Genomic DNA, 13,686 nt, shown 5'->3' on the forward strand with positions numbered 1-13,686 from the left:
TCTTCCCACCCCAGGACTTTTCCTTTCTTTTTTTCCCAGCATCAATTTATTTTTCCTAGAATTTGGATACAATAGCTGCAGCAACACAGTGCTCAATACTATTCAAACCTCACTTTAGGTTCTTAAACTACCTCAGCATTTGTAAATGTGAATTCACATTCCAGTAAAACCGGGAAACCAAAATTCGACATACCAACAAATTTACTCAATATTGATGTAACTACAAAATTTTATATGTTAACACGTCGCCTTTACAGATTTGGGCCTTTAGAAACTAGCTTACAACAGTTACTCTTCGCTTACCTGTCCTAACCTATTTAGTGTTACGCCAATAGACTCCCTTTCCCATAGCTTTTACCGTGAAGAGACAGGTGATTCCTCCCTTTAAGTAGGAAATAAAACCGCACACTCACAAAAAAGTTCCCACCCAGAAAGAAAATGTTAACAGAACTATCCAGTTGTAAAGTATCAGCAGATATAACACTGGAAATAGGTCGTGGGCAACTCTAAAGTCTTTTACCTAAGTAGTATAACAGAAAGTTACAATGTTGACCAAAAGAACACACAGGTTTCTCATTAAACTTTGTTATTTTAATGGGTCTAAAAATTCTGTGACAGATTTTTGGTCATGTTGTTTCCATTAAAAAGTACTGATTTTAAAAACTAATAACTTAAAAACTGCCACACACACAAAAGAACCAAATGGTCCACAAAACATTCTCCTTTCCTTCTGAAGGATTTACAAATCTAGTGAGAACCTCGAGGATATGAAAAAGGACCATCTAGAAATTAAGCATACACTGACTGAAATAAAGAATATTATACAGAGATCCAACAGCAGACTAGAGAATCGCAAGAATGAAGTCAAAAATAAAAAAGAGGACACATATGTAATACCCTTTGTAATACTTTTAGCAATAAAAAACAAAGAAAAAAAAGAAACTAATAACTTCAAAGGGCCACACACACAAAAGAACCAAATGGTCCACAAAACATCCTCCTTTCCTTCTGAAGGTTTTGCGATGCATTGTAATCATTAACCAGGCCTTTACTATTAAACTTAAATGGTCAATTGAGACACAGTTCTGACACCATTCTTTCACCACTAATTAAGACGGGGGTGGCAGGTGTTGGGAATAATATTCATTTAGCTTTCTGGGCAGACCTGGTGACTTTGCCATCTCCAGCTGCCTTCTTGTCCACGGCTTTGATGACACCCACAGCAACTGTCTGTCTCATGTCATGAACAGCGAAATGGCCCCAAGGAGAGCAGTCAGAGAAGCTCTCAACACACGTGGGCTTGCCAGGAGCCATATCGACGATAGCAGCATCACCAGATTTCAAAAACTAAGTACCATCTTCCAGCTTTTTCCCAGAACGACGATCAATCTTCTCCTTCAGCTCAGCAAATTTGCAAGTGATATGAGCTGTGTGACAATCCAGCAGAGGTGCCGATCAATCTCCTTCAGCTCAGCAAATCTACCAGCAATGGGAGCTGTGACCGTCCAGCACAGGTGCACTGATCTGGCCTGGGTGGTTCAGGATAATCACCTGGGCTGGGAAGCCAGCTGCTTCCATTGGTGGATCATTTTTGCTGTCACCAGCCACACTGCCACGGCGAACATCTGTAACAGACACGGTCTTGACATTGATGCCCACATGGTCCCCAGGAAGAGCTTCACTCAAAGCTTCATGGTACATTTCAACAGGCTTTACTTCAGTTGTAACGTTGACTGGAGCAAAGGTGACCACCATGCCGGGCTTGAGAACACCAGTCTCCACGCGGCCACAGGGACAGGACCAACACCACCAATTTTGGAGACATCCTGGAGGGGCAGATGCAGGGGCTCGTCAGTTGGACGAGGTGGTGGCAGGATGCAATCCAGAGCTTCAAGCAGAGTGGTTCCACTGGCATTGCCATCTTTACGGGTGACCTTCCATCCCTTGAACCAAGGCACATTAGCACTTGGATCCGGCATGTTGTCACCATTCCAACCAGAAGTTGGCACAAATGCTACTGTGTCAGGGTTGTAGCCAATTTTCTTAATGTAGGTGCTGACTTCTTTCACAATTCCCTCGTATCTTTTCTGGCTGTAGGGTGGCTCAGTGGAATCCATTTTGCTAACACCAACAATCAGCTGTTTCACACCCAGTGTATAGGCCAGAAGGAGATACCTGTCCATTCTTGGAGATACCTGCTTCAAATTCACCATCACCAGCAGCAACAATCAGGACAGCACACTTGAGATGTGCCTGTAATCATGTTTTTTTTGTTTTTTGGGGTTTTTTTTTAATATATTTTATTGATTTTCCACAGAGAGGAAGGGAGAGAGATAGAGAGTTAGAAACATCGATGAGAGAGAAACATCGATCAGGTGCCTCCTGCACACTCCCCACTGGGGATGTGCCTGCAACCAAGGTACATGCCCTTGACCGGAATCGAACCTGGGACCTTGCAGTCCACAGGCCGACGCTCTATCCACTGAGCCAAACCGGTTTCGGCTGTAATCATGTTTTTTATGAAGTCTCTGTGCCTTGGGGCATCAGTGATGGTCACATAATACTTGCTGGTCTCGAATTTCCACAGGGAGATGTCAATGGTGATACCTCACTCCCGTTCAGCTTTCAGTTTATCCAAGACCCAGGCATACTTGAAGGGGCCCTTCCCCATCTCAGCAGCCTCCTTCTCAAATTTCTTAGTGGTTCTTTTGTTGACCCACCACATTTGTAGATCAGATGGCCAGTAGCGGTAGACTTGCCAGAATCTACGTGTCCAATGACAAAGGTGTTGATGTATCTTTTCCTTTCCCATCTTGGTGGTTTTCATGATACTTGTGTTCTGGCGGCAAATCCATTGTGAAAAAGCCCCAGGCCTTTTTCTTCCTTTCACTTTCTTTATTTTTTATATAAAATTGGAAATTTTAAAAGAAAAAGATAATAAATCTGAAAAGACATAGATTATGTTTGTAAACTGAAGAGCAAATATCTAAAAGAAAACAAGAAGAGAGGCTACAAATTGATAAGAAAAACATAACCCAGAAGGAGAATGCCTAAAGGATATTAGTTACGCCGAAACCGGTTTGGCTCAGTGGATAGAGCGTCAGCCTGCGGAATGAGAGGTCCCAGGTTCGATTCCGGTGAAGGGCATGTGCCTGGGTTGCAGGCACATCCCCGGTGGTGGATGTGCAGGAGGCAGCTGATCGATGTTTCTCTCTCATCGATGTTTCTAACTCTCTCTATCTCTCTCCCTTCCTCTCTGTGAATGATCAATAAAATATATTTTTTTTAAAAAAAGGATATTAGTTACTAGGCAAGTCACATGGCTAATAAATAGAGGATGATCAACCCCACTGTAGTCTGGGATATGGGAATTAAAGAAAACAATCATAATTTGTTTATTTAGAGTATCAAAGAATATGAAGGCAGTAATATCCAATGCTGGTGAGAATAATAGGAAAGTAATACTTTCAAACTTACAGGTATGTGACCTGCTGTAATATTTTTTGAAAGAGTTACCTGCACCATTTGTTATAATGAAAACTATATCCTCCAGCCCTGGGAGGAGGCTCAGTTGGTTGGAGCATTGTGCCATGCAAAATGTTGTGGGTTCTCTTCCCAGTTAGGGCACTTACCTAATTGTGAATAATCAACCCGAGGTTTCTATCTCTCTCTATGCCCTTCCTTTCTCTCTAAAAATCAATAAAAACATATCCTTGGGTGGAGGATTGAAAACAACAGCCCTAGCCAGTTTGGCTCAGTGGATAGAGTGTTGGCCTGAAGACTGAAGAGTCCCAGGTTGGACTCCAATTCCAGTCAAGGGCACATTCCTGGGTTTCAGACTTGATCCCCAGTAGGGGGTGTGCAGGAGACAGCCAATCAATGATTCTCACTCATCATTGATGTTTCTATCTCTCTCTCCCTCTCCCTTCCTCTCTGAAATCAATAAAAATATTTAAAAAAAAAAAAAAGGAACTATGGGCTGTAAAAACCAGTGTGGATTGGGGTCAGTGACACAGAGGATGCTAGAGACCCAGTTGTTCCTCTTAAAAAGCCGACACCACAAACTGAACTTACAAGGTCCTACTTCCTCTGAGCTCTAGCACCAGGGCAAGGCTCTGCAGAACACAGACACATAGGAGGAGAAACTAGATTGTCTGGCATTGGGGCAGGAATTCAGGGGCAGCTTTCTCCCAGACAGAAGTGCTCAAAGGGATGGATCATTGTTCCTATGCTCAGACCTCCCCAGTCACAGGGCTGACTGGCAGCCATTTCTGTTTGCTCTGCCCTAGTTATTCCCTAAGACCCCACCTCACCCAATTTACAATACCACCCAAGCTGTGTGCAGCAGTTTTTGCATATGAATGGCCTGTCCTTGCTCAGGCTAAAATCTCTCAAACAAGCTGTAGCTGGGTCAGGGCGCCCCAAACCTATCAATAAAAGGCCCAAGACCCGGCACCAGCACCAGCCTGCCTTGCTTCATAGCTGGGCCTCATCTGGGTACTTTCAAACTTTATACAAAGAGGAGGAATCTGCAGGTCTTTCTGTAGCTCCTGCTAGGTGACCCCAGGCAGTAGCTGACTTTGCACCTCTCTGGAGACCCAAGAGCCAGTGTACCTAGTGGTCAGTGTCAGACTATACCAGATTACAATTCTACCTATCCACAAGTGACACACTCAAGGGGCAGACTCAGTGAGCACTAAAGCCCCACTGAAGCAAGTCCTGCTCCATAAAGGTGTCTCCTGCACAGCAGCTCTCCCACTGTACTTGCAGCTGGTCCTCACAGCCAATTGGCCTGGAGCTCAATTTCTCTCAGTGACACCAACAGCGATCAAGTCTCAACTACAAGACTGTACACACAGTCCACACAGGGGCGCACATAGAACTCCCAGCTCAGGTGACTGGGGAGGCTAAACCACTGGGCCCTATAGAACACCCACTACACAAGGCCACTCTACCAACTCAAGAAGACATAGCAGCTCTACCCAACATATAGAAACAAACACAGGAAGCAGCCAAAATGCAGAGACAAAGAAACATGCTACAAATGAAATAAATGGAAGAAAGAAAACTACTGGATATAGAGTTCAAAACCACAGTTATAAGGTTACTCAAGAATCTTCTAAAAAAAAAGAATCTTCTAGAAACCTCCAAAAAAATGGAAAAGGGCCAAGTAATTAAGCATACACGCACTGAAATAAAGAATATCATACAGGGATTCAACAGTATATTAGAGGAGTCTCAGAATCAAATCAACGATTTGAAATATGAGGAAGCAAAAAACACCCAACCAGAAGAGCAAAAAGAAAAATGAATCCAAAAATATGAAGATAGTGTAAGGAGCCTGTGGGACAACTTCAAGCATACAAACATTCACATTATGGGGGGTGTCAGAAGTAGAGAAAGAGAGCAAGATATTGAAAACCTATTTATGTTAAAGATAAAGAGAGAATCTTAAAAGCAGCAAGAGAAAAACAGTTAGTTACCTACAAGGGAGTACCCATACGACTGTCAGCTGATTTCTCAACAGAAACTATGCAGGCCAGAGAGAGTGGCAAGAAATATTCCAAGTGATAAACAGCAAGGACCTACAACCAACATTACTCTACCCAGCAAAGCTATCATTTAGAATTGAAGGTCAAATAAAGAGCTTCACAGACAAGAAAAGGAGTTCATCACCACCAAACCAGCATTACATGAAATGTTAAAGGATATTTTTTAAGAAGAGGATGAAGAAAAAGAAAAAGATAAAAAATATGAACAAGCCCTATCCAGTTTGGCTTAATGGCTAGAGTGTTGGCCTTCGGACTGAAGGGTTCTAGGTTTGATTACAGTCAAGGGCACATGCCCGGGTTGCAGGATCAATCCTCAGTGGGGGGTGTGCCGGAAGCAGCTGATTGATGATTCTTGCTCATCACTGATGGTTCAATTTCTCTCTCCCTTCGCCTTTCTGAAATCTATAAAAATATATTTTAAAAAAATATGTGAACAACAAAATGGCAACAATTACATACCTACCAACAACTGAATCTAAAATCAAAATAAAAGAATAAGAAATCTAATGAACAGAATAAACTGGTGAATAACATAGAATCAGAGGCATGGAAATGGAACAGACTGATGATTCTCAGTTGGAAGGGGGTGGGGGAGGCGGGAAGAGATTAAACAAAGATTTTATATGCATATATGCATTACCTATAGACACAGACAATAGGGAGGCAAAGGCCTGGGGCAGGGCGGAAACTGGGTGGAGGGAGCATTGGGGGTAAAAAAGAGGAACATCTGTAATAATCTCAACAATAAAGATTTTAAAAAAGAATTTGGAGGGACAGTGTTCAAAGGACAGTATGATATAAATTCAGTATCTGGCATCACTGGTTTTCATAGCTTCATGCATGTTAAACCTGGTGTGTGTTTTTTAACTGATTTTGAGTAGAGGGACACATTGATTTGTTGTTTCACTTATTTATGCATTTATTGTTCATTCTTTTTTTATATCCTATTAAGAGTTTATTAAGAAATTTTGTTTCACAGGCCATACAGAAATAAAAGGACTATGGACAGGCTTTCAGGAAACAGGCATGGAGCTGAGGAGGGTCAAGATGAGTCTAGGGCAGCCGTGGGCAAACTATGGACCACGGGCCAGATCCGGCCGTTTGAAATGAATAAAACTATTGAAAAAGACCGTACCCTTTTATGTAAAGATGTTTACTTTGAATTTATATTAGTTCACACAAACACTCCATCCATGCTTTTGTTCCGGCCCTCCGGTCCAGTTTAAGAACCCATTGTGGCCCTCGAGTCAAAAAGTTTGCCCACCCCTGGTCTAGGGCCTTGGTGGGTACATTCCTGGGGGAGGGGGCCGCATTCCTGGAAGGGACATGCCCACTGGAGTTCCTCATCCAGGGGGTATCCCTATTGGCAAACCCATGGGAGGCCTCATATGGGAGGCCTCATACCAGGAGGTGGGCCCATCATGCCTGGAGGGGGTGCCCCTCGGCCCATAGGTGGGGGCCCATATGTGGGTACTGGGTTGGGGCCCCTGCAATACTAGCTGTGGCAGCAGCTGCAACAGTGCCTCTTGCTTGTGGAGTCATCACCTGTTGAGATGGTCCACCAACCCCATGAACTGGCCCAGAAAGTCCTGCAGGGGCCTGAGGCATGGAAACACCAGCTGGGATTCCTCTGCCAGCAGCTCTGCTGATCCGGCCTCCAGCAGCTCCAGCAAGTGGCACTCAGGGCAATGCGAGTGTCTTTGGGAGGAGGTCCCTCTACTGTCATTGAGACCAGGTTCTCCCCTTGAAGTAGCACCAGCCTGAGGACTCACTTCTCTTCTCTTTCAGCTTGTTTTGAGTTTTTTGGCTTGATCTTCCTGAATTCATCACAATCACATAGGATCAAATTCATATGCTTGTCGAAAGCCTTGAAGGTGCCAATGAAGATCCGACCATCTTGCAGGATGCACCTCATCCTGTAGTCGATGTGCGGCAGCATCTTGCTGCTCTTGCCCACAGTCATGGTGGCGGTTCTGATGGCTCTGATTCCGCTGGATTCACCTGTGCGGAGGCCTGGCCCTCCGCACGCCTGCTTCCCGCCACGACTACCAGCATTGGTTGACTCTTGTATGTGCCCTGACTAGGAATGGGATCAAATCCACAGCCTTGGCACATCAGGATGCTGCTCCAACCAACTGAGTTACCTGGCCAGGGCCTAAACCTGGTATTTTTATTGATATAGTTGGTTTTTTCTTAAAGAGCCTACCCGGTGTGGCTCAGTGGTTGAGCATTGACCCATGAACCAAAATGTCACCCGTTTGATTCCTGGCTGGGGCACATGCCTGGGGTTTCAAGCTCAATCCCCAGTAAGGGGTGTGCAGGAGGCAGTTGATGGATGTTTCTATTTCACTATCCCTCTCCCTTCCTCTTCTCTAAAAGAATCAACAAAACATATATTTTTAAAATAAGTTGGGGAGACAAACATTCAGACAATAGAACCATGGCTCCTGCACTAACTATGATAGTGTTACATGTAATAAACACCAATTATTCAAGAAAAATTATCTTACATATAATAATATTACATGCAATAAACATTAATATTTCAAGAATAAAAGGATTTTAAGTATAATAATATTATCAAAACTGTACTCACAGCCCTAGCCGGCTTGGCTCAGTGGATAGAGCGTCAGCCTGCGGACCGATGGGTCCCAGGTTCGATGCTGGCCAAGGGCACATGCCTGGGTTGCAGGCTCGATCCCCAGTACGGGGTGTGCAGGAGGCAGCCGATCAATGATTCTCTCATCATTGATGTTTCTATCTCTCTCTCCTTCTCCCTTCCTCTCTGAAATCAATAAAAAGACATATATTTTTAAAAAAAAAACTGTACTCACATAGTATGATACCACAAAAGTTGTAGGAAATATTAAAATTCTGCAAATAACAGGATTACTTCTATGATATTCTAGAATATCCACCCCCACTCTATTTTTTAAAATATATTTTATTGATTTTTTTTACAGAGAGGAAGGGAGAAGACTAGAGAGTTAGAAACATCGATGAGAAAGAAACATTGATCAGCTGCCTCCTGCACACCCCCTACTGGGGATGTGCTGGCAACCAAGGTACATGCCCTTGACTGGAATTGAACCTGGGAACCTTCAATCCGCAGGTCTATGCTCTATCCACTGAGCCAAACCAGTTAGGGCTCTCTGGCTCTATTTTTTATTTTTATTTTTTTCAAGTTTCAGTTATTTTTAGTTAAAGAAAAGCAGCCTTTTCCAAGGGCAACAAAGTGAACTGAACGTCAGGAGGAAGCAGGGTGTGGGCCTCTCATAAGCTCTTGTTCCAAAACCTGGACTTGAGGAAAGAGGCCTCCTGGGAACTCAGGGGAACTGGCCAGCAGAGGGATGCCTTTGGTGGGTGGGTGGAGATGCAGCCCACACTGGTCACTGGATTGGTCTGCATGGGCTCTAAGGTGATTTCCACCTGCCAGTTGGTTGACATGATTAACACTATTATTCTTGGGGGGCATTAAATTAAGGAATGATGCGTGGAGCCAAGAGAGTGGCTTATTCAGTTGGATTCTGGATCACAATCAGGAAGTAGTCTTTATCTGGTGCAACCATAATTTCATTTTTCTTAGGGCGAATTCGAAGGAAAGTGAGGTCATTCTGGGGGTCAATTTCACGCACGGTGCTCCGGGCCTTCAAGATGAAGTTGTGCATGAGGTTGGCATACTGTGTGGTGGTGGGGTTGTCCATAGTACTCTTAATAGGAATGCCTTCTGTGTTCACCACAATGATTCCCTGCACTCCCTTCTGGCTCTGAAGTCGCTTCAGTGTCTCCTCCACTTCTGCCATTTCGGACGGATCGGGTAGCTCCGTGTCATCAACACTGCCCAGGCCCGCTGCATTTCTGCCTTTCTGGCTCTATTTTTGTTCATCAGTTTACATTGTTCATTATATTCCACAAATGAGTGAGCTTGTATGATATTTATCTTTCTCCAATTGGCTTATTTCACTTAGCATGAGGCTTTTAAGGTCTATTTTGTTGGATATGAGTATTGCTACTCCAACTTTTTTTCTTTTCCATTTGTATGGAAAAGAAATTTTTTCCATCCCTTCACTTTCATCCTGTGTGTGTCTTTTGTTTTGAGGTGGATCTCTTGTATATAGTTGGGTCATGTTTTTGTATCCATTCAGCTACTCTACACCTTTTGATTGGAGCATTTAATATATTTACATTTAGGGTTATTATTGAGTACTTATTTATAGCCATGTTAATTCTGTTTGGCTAGGTTTCTCTCTCTGTTTTGTCTTCTTAGCAATCCCTTACAGCAATCCCTTTATCATTTCTTGTAATGCAGGCTTGGTGGTAATGAACTTCTTTAGTCTTTTTTTTGTCTGAGAAGCTCTTTATTTGACTGTCTATTTTGAATGATAGCCTTGCTGGATATAGTAATCTTGGTCTCAGATCCTTGCTTTCCATTATCTTGAGTACTTCATGCCATTCCCTTCTGGCCTGTAGAGTTTCTGATGAGAAATCAGGTGTCAGCCTTATGGGGACTCCTTTGTAGGTAACAGTTTTCTTTTCTCTTGCTGCCTTTAAAATTCTCTCTTTAATTTTTGGCATTTTAATTATGGTGTGTCCGGGCATGGGTCTGTTTAGGGTTCTTCTTGTTTGGGGTTCTCTGTGCCTCATGAACTTGTGTGACTTTTTTTTTCCAGGTTAGGAAAGTTTTCTACCATATTTCTTCAAACACCTTCTCTGTTCCTTTTTCCCTTTCTGCCTCTTCTGGCACACCTACTATTCTAATATTGTTACATTTCACATTGTCCCATGGTTCCCTTAAGCTTTCTTCCTGTTTCTTAATTGTTTTTTCTTTTTGGTTCTCTAATTGAGTGATATTTTCAACTCTGTCTTCTAATTCACTGATTTGATCCTCAGCTTCCCCTAATCTGTGTATTCCTTCCAATGTGTTCTTTATTTGTGTTATGTCATTCTTTATTTCAGACTGTTCTTTTTTCATAGTTACTATATCTTTTTTCATACTGTTGAACATTTTTGCCAATCATTACTCTAAACTCTGTTTCAGATAAATTTCTTATCTCTGCTTCATTTATGTCTTTTCTGGAGAATTCTCTAATTCTTTCATATGGGAGTTGTTTCTTTTTTTAAATATATTTTATTGATTTTTTTACAGAGAGGAAGGGAGAAGGATAGCAAAATACCACATGCGGGCATGCATGCACAGTGCTATTGAAACTTACTGGCCCATGCTCAGAAGTCGGTATTTTGTGGAAGAGCCACACTCAAAGGGCCAAAGAGCTGCATGTGGCTCGAGAGCTGCAGTTTGCTGACCACTGTCTTAAGTGGTCTCAGGGTAAGGTGTTTTCCAATAGGGTGTGTCAACTGTCTTCCCCCCAGGCAAGGCAGATGTCTATGTGGGAAAGATGTCCTCTGTGTGAGGGAGTGACTCAGCCCAGGAAACTTGGGGTATCTGCCTTCTGAGTTCTATCCCCCAAGTCCCCAGTCCTGGGTTCTGTTCTCACAGCTCCAGTCCACTTCACCCTCCCTCTGCCAGAGCACAAGGTGGATGACTCTACAGGGAATTTTTGTGTGTTGGTCCTTTAAGAGGGTGCCTGAACTTCCAGCTGCCACCTCTGGCAGACAGCACCCCACTGCTTTTCACAGCTAGCTGTTATGAGGGTACCCTCCTCAGTTTGGTGCTCTCTGCTGGGGAGCCCAGCTTTGGGATTAGGTCCCAGGGTTCTCAGTGGCATCCCTCCCCTTCGGCTGAGATATCTCTCCGGGACTTCAGTTGCCGTCTGTGGGTGCCTGGCCAGCCCTTTCACACCTCTGTTCCTCCTACCAGTCTCTATGTGGTCTCCACCTTTGGTCCTTGGGTATCAGGGTTCTCTCCTGTGAGTTTTCCGTTGATTATTTAGGAAGCCTTTCCATATTTCAGTTGTAATTCCAACTTGTTCCTGGGAGCATGTCCATGCAGCATCCTCCTACTCTGCCACCATTTTTTTAAAATTCACTCTTAAAAATGTCTAGCACAGTGTCTTGCACTTGTAAGTTAGTCTAGTAAATATTTATAGAATGAAAGTTTGTTCTACCCTGGTGCAGTTTCTTAATGATGGTGGTGGTGGTAATGATGATGATTGCTCTTAACAGCATAGATCTTGATTTTATTTTCTGAAAGTTTCTGTTTATTCAGCACCTCAGACCATGGGCTCCCTTCCTTCTTCCTCTGCCCCCAACAACTCTTCCAGTCTCACCACCATCTGTCCTGCTTCCTTTCCACATTTTTCAACCACCCACATACTGGCTCCCATGGGTACTCCCCATGGCTCTCTGGCTTTTTGCATATTTTTTTAATCTTCACCCCAGGATATTTTTTTAATATGTTTTATTTATTTATTTTTAGAGAAAGGAAGGGCAAGGGATAGAGAGACAGAGACATTGATGAGAGAGGAACAACATCGATAGATCAGCTGCCTCTTGCACGCCCCCTCCTCACCCCACATCCCTAACTGGGGATCCAGCCTGAAACCCAGGCATGTGTCCTGACCGGGAATCTAACCAGCGACCTTTTGGTTCCTGGGTTGACACTCAGCCTCTGAGCCACACCAGCCGGGCCACCCCAGGATATTTTTCCATTAATTTATAGACAGAATGGAAGGGAGAGAGGAGGGGAAGAGAGAGAGACAGACAAAGATTGATTGGTTGCCTCCCTTACAAGCCCTGACCCTGACAGGGATGGAGCCTGCAACCAAAGTATGTGCCCTTGACTGGGAACAGGACCCGTGACCTTTAGGTGTGTGGGCCAACAGTCTACCACTGAGTAAAACGAGCTAGTGCTGGCTTTTTAATATAGGTATCTGACCTCTCTTTTTATTTTATTTTATTGACCTCTCTTTCCAATTAGATTGAAATCTCCCTGAAGCTAAAGTGAAGTCTTTAAGAGTCCCAGGCATATCATATGCCAAGTATCCAGCATAGAGAACACAGGCAAGCTATCTACTAAAAGCTCCATAATCACTTTTAGGGCTTAAATAATTTTAATTTCCCCAACCTCTTTGCCCTTCTTCCCTTTGCTCAACATCCTGCTCCCCCACATTCAGGATTCTGTTTCACCCCTCATTAATCCCAAGGGCTGCTGTAGCGACCAGGGAGAGATAGGGCATGGGACCAAGTGGAAGGGCCTTTTTATGACCAACTCTATGGCTTCAGGCCTTGCTGAGGTCCCAGTTTTGAACACATCAACATAAAACTGTTTTGTATCATTTGTAAAGGGGTGAGAGTAGCAAGGATCCAAGTGTATGTTCTATCCAAAAGCAGATCACCTAGGTTCAAACCTTTGTTTCAGTATTTACTAGGACTAGGTCCATGATGTTGGGCAAAATACTTAACCTTTCTGTACCCGGAGTTTCCTTATGTGTAAAATGGGAGTAACAATAGTATCATACCTCACAAGATTGTTGAGAGAAATAAAAGAGCAAACATTTGAAAAGTGCTTAGATTTGTACCTGAAATGTGAAAAAAAAAAAAACGCTCAAAAGGTATTTGCTATTGGTATTGTTTATTAATACTACCAACAGTGCCACATAACATCGGTAGCCTCAAGCCCACATAAATTAGAAATACCTCCTGTGACTAATAATAATTACGAACACTTCCTCTATGCTCACCTCGAATAATCTCCCTAAAGGATTGACAACATCCTCACGAGGGAGATGCACTATTATCCCCATTTTCAACCGGGAGGTTAAGTAATTTTCTCCAGATCACCAGACCAGCAAGTGGGAAAGGCACGTTTATTCCTTTATTTACCATTTATTGAGTCCTCACGGTGTCGAAGCAGGACAGAAGCCCCGGGGGACAAAGGTAAACAGGAAGTTTCCGTTTCCAGAGAAGAGGCGGGGCGGGGGCGGGGGCGGCGAGTAAACAAATAGTCACCGCGCCGCGCGGTAATGTCTGTAATAGAGGCGCACTCCCCCACCCAGGGCCGCGGGGCAAATCCCTCGGACAAGGCAAGTCCTCAGACTGAAAGGGCCCAAAGGAAAGAAGGACGCGGCAGCTCCAGAATCAGCAGTTGTCTGTGGACAAACGCGTCCTGAAACGAGCGTGTCACACCCAAAGGGGTAAACCAAGCCGCGTCGAGGTCCGAGCCCGAGCGCTCGGG

General features: G+C 43.8%; 3 pseudogenes across 1 annotated transcript; all 3 read right to left on the bottom strand.

Moving 5' to 3' along the window:
* Window positions 1-982: 982 nt before the first annotated feature.
* LOC102761850 lies at window positions 983-2,263 on the bottom strand (annotated as a pseudogene).
* Window positions 2,264-6,823: 4,560 nt separating this feature from the next.
* Window positions 6,824-7,587, bottom strand: LOC102773604 (annotated as a pseudogene).
* Window positions 7,588-8,726: 1,139 nt separating this feature from the next.
* LOC102773883 lies at window positions 8,727-9,385 on the bottom strand (annotated as a pseudogene). Its single transcript, XR_001516066.1, has one exon. The product of XR_001516066.1 is annotated as a dynein light chain roadblock-type 1 pseudogene (transcript).
* Window positions 9,386-13,686: the final 4,301 nt, after the last annotated feature.

The sequence above is a fragment of the Myotis davidii genome, unplaced genomic scaffold (assembly GCF_000327345.1).
Source record: "Myotis davidii unplaced genomic scaffold, ASM32734v1 scaffold1949, whole genome shotgun sequence".
In the NCBI taxonomy this organism is placed as follows: Eukaryota; Metazoa; Chordata; class Mammalia; order Chiroptera; family Vespertilionidae; genus Myotis; species Myotis davidii.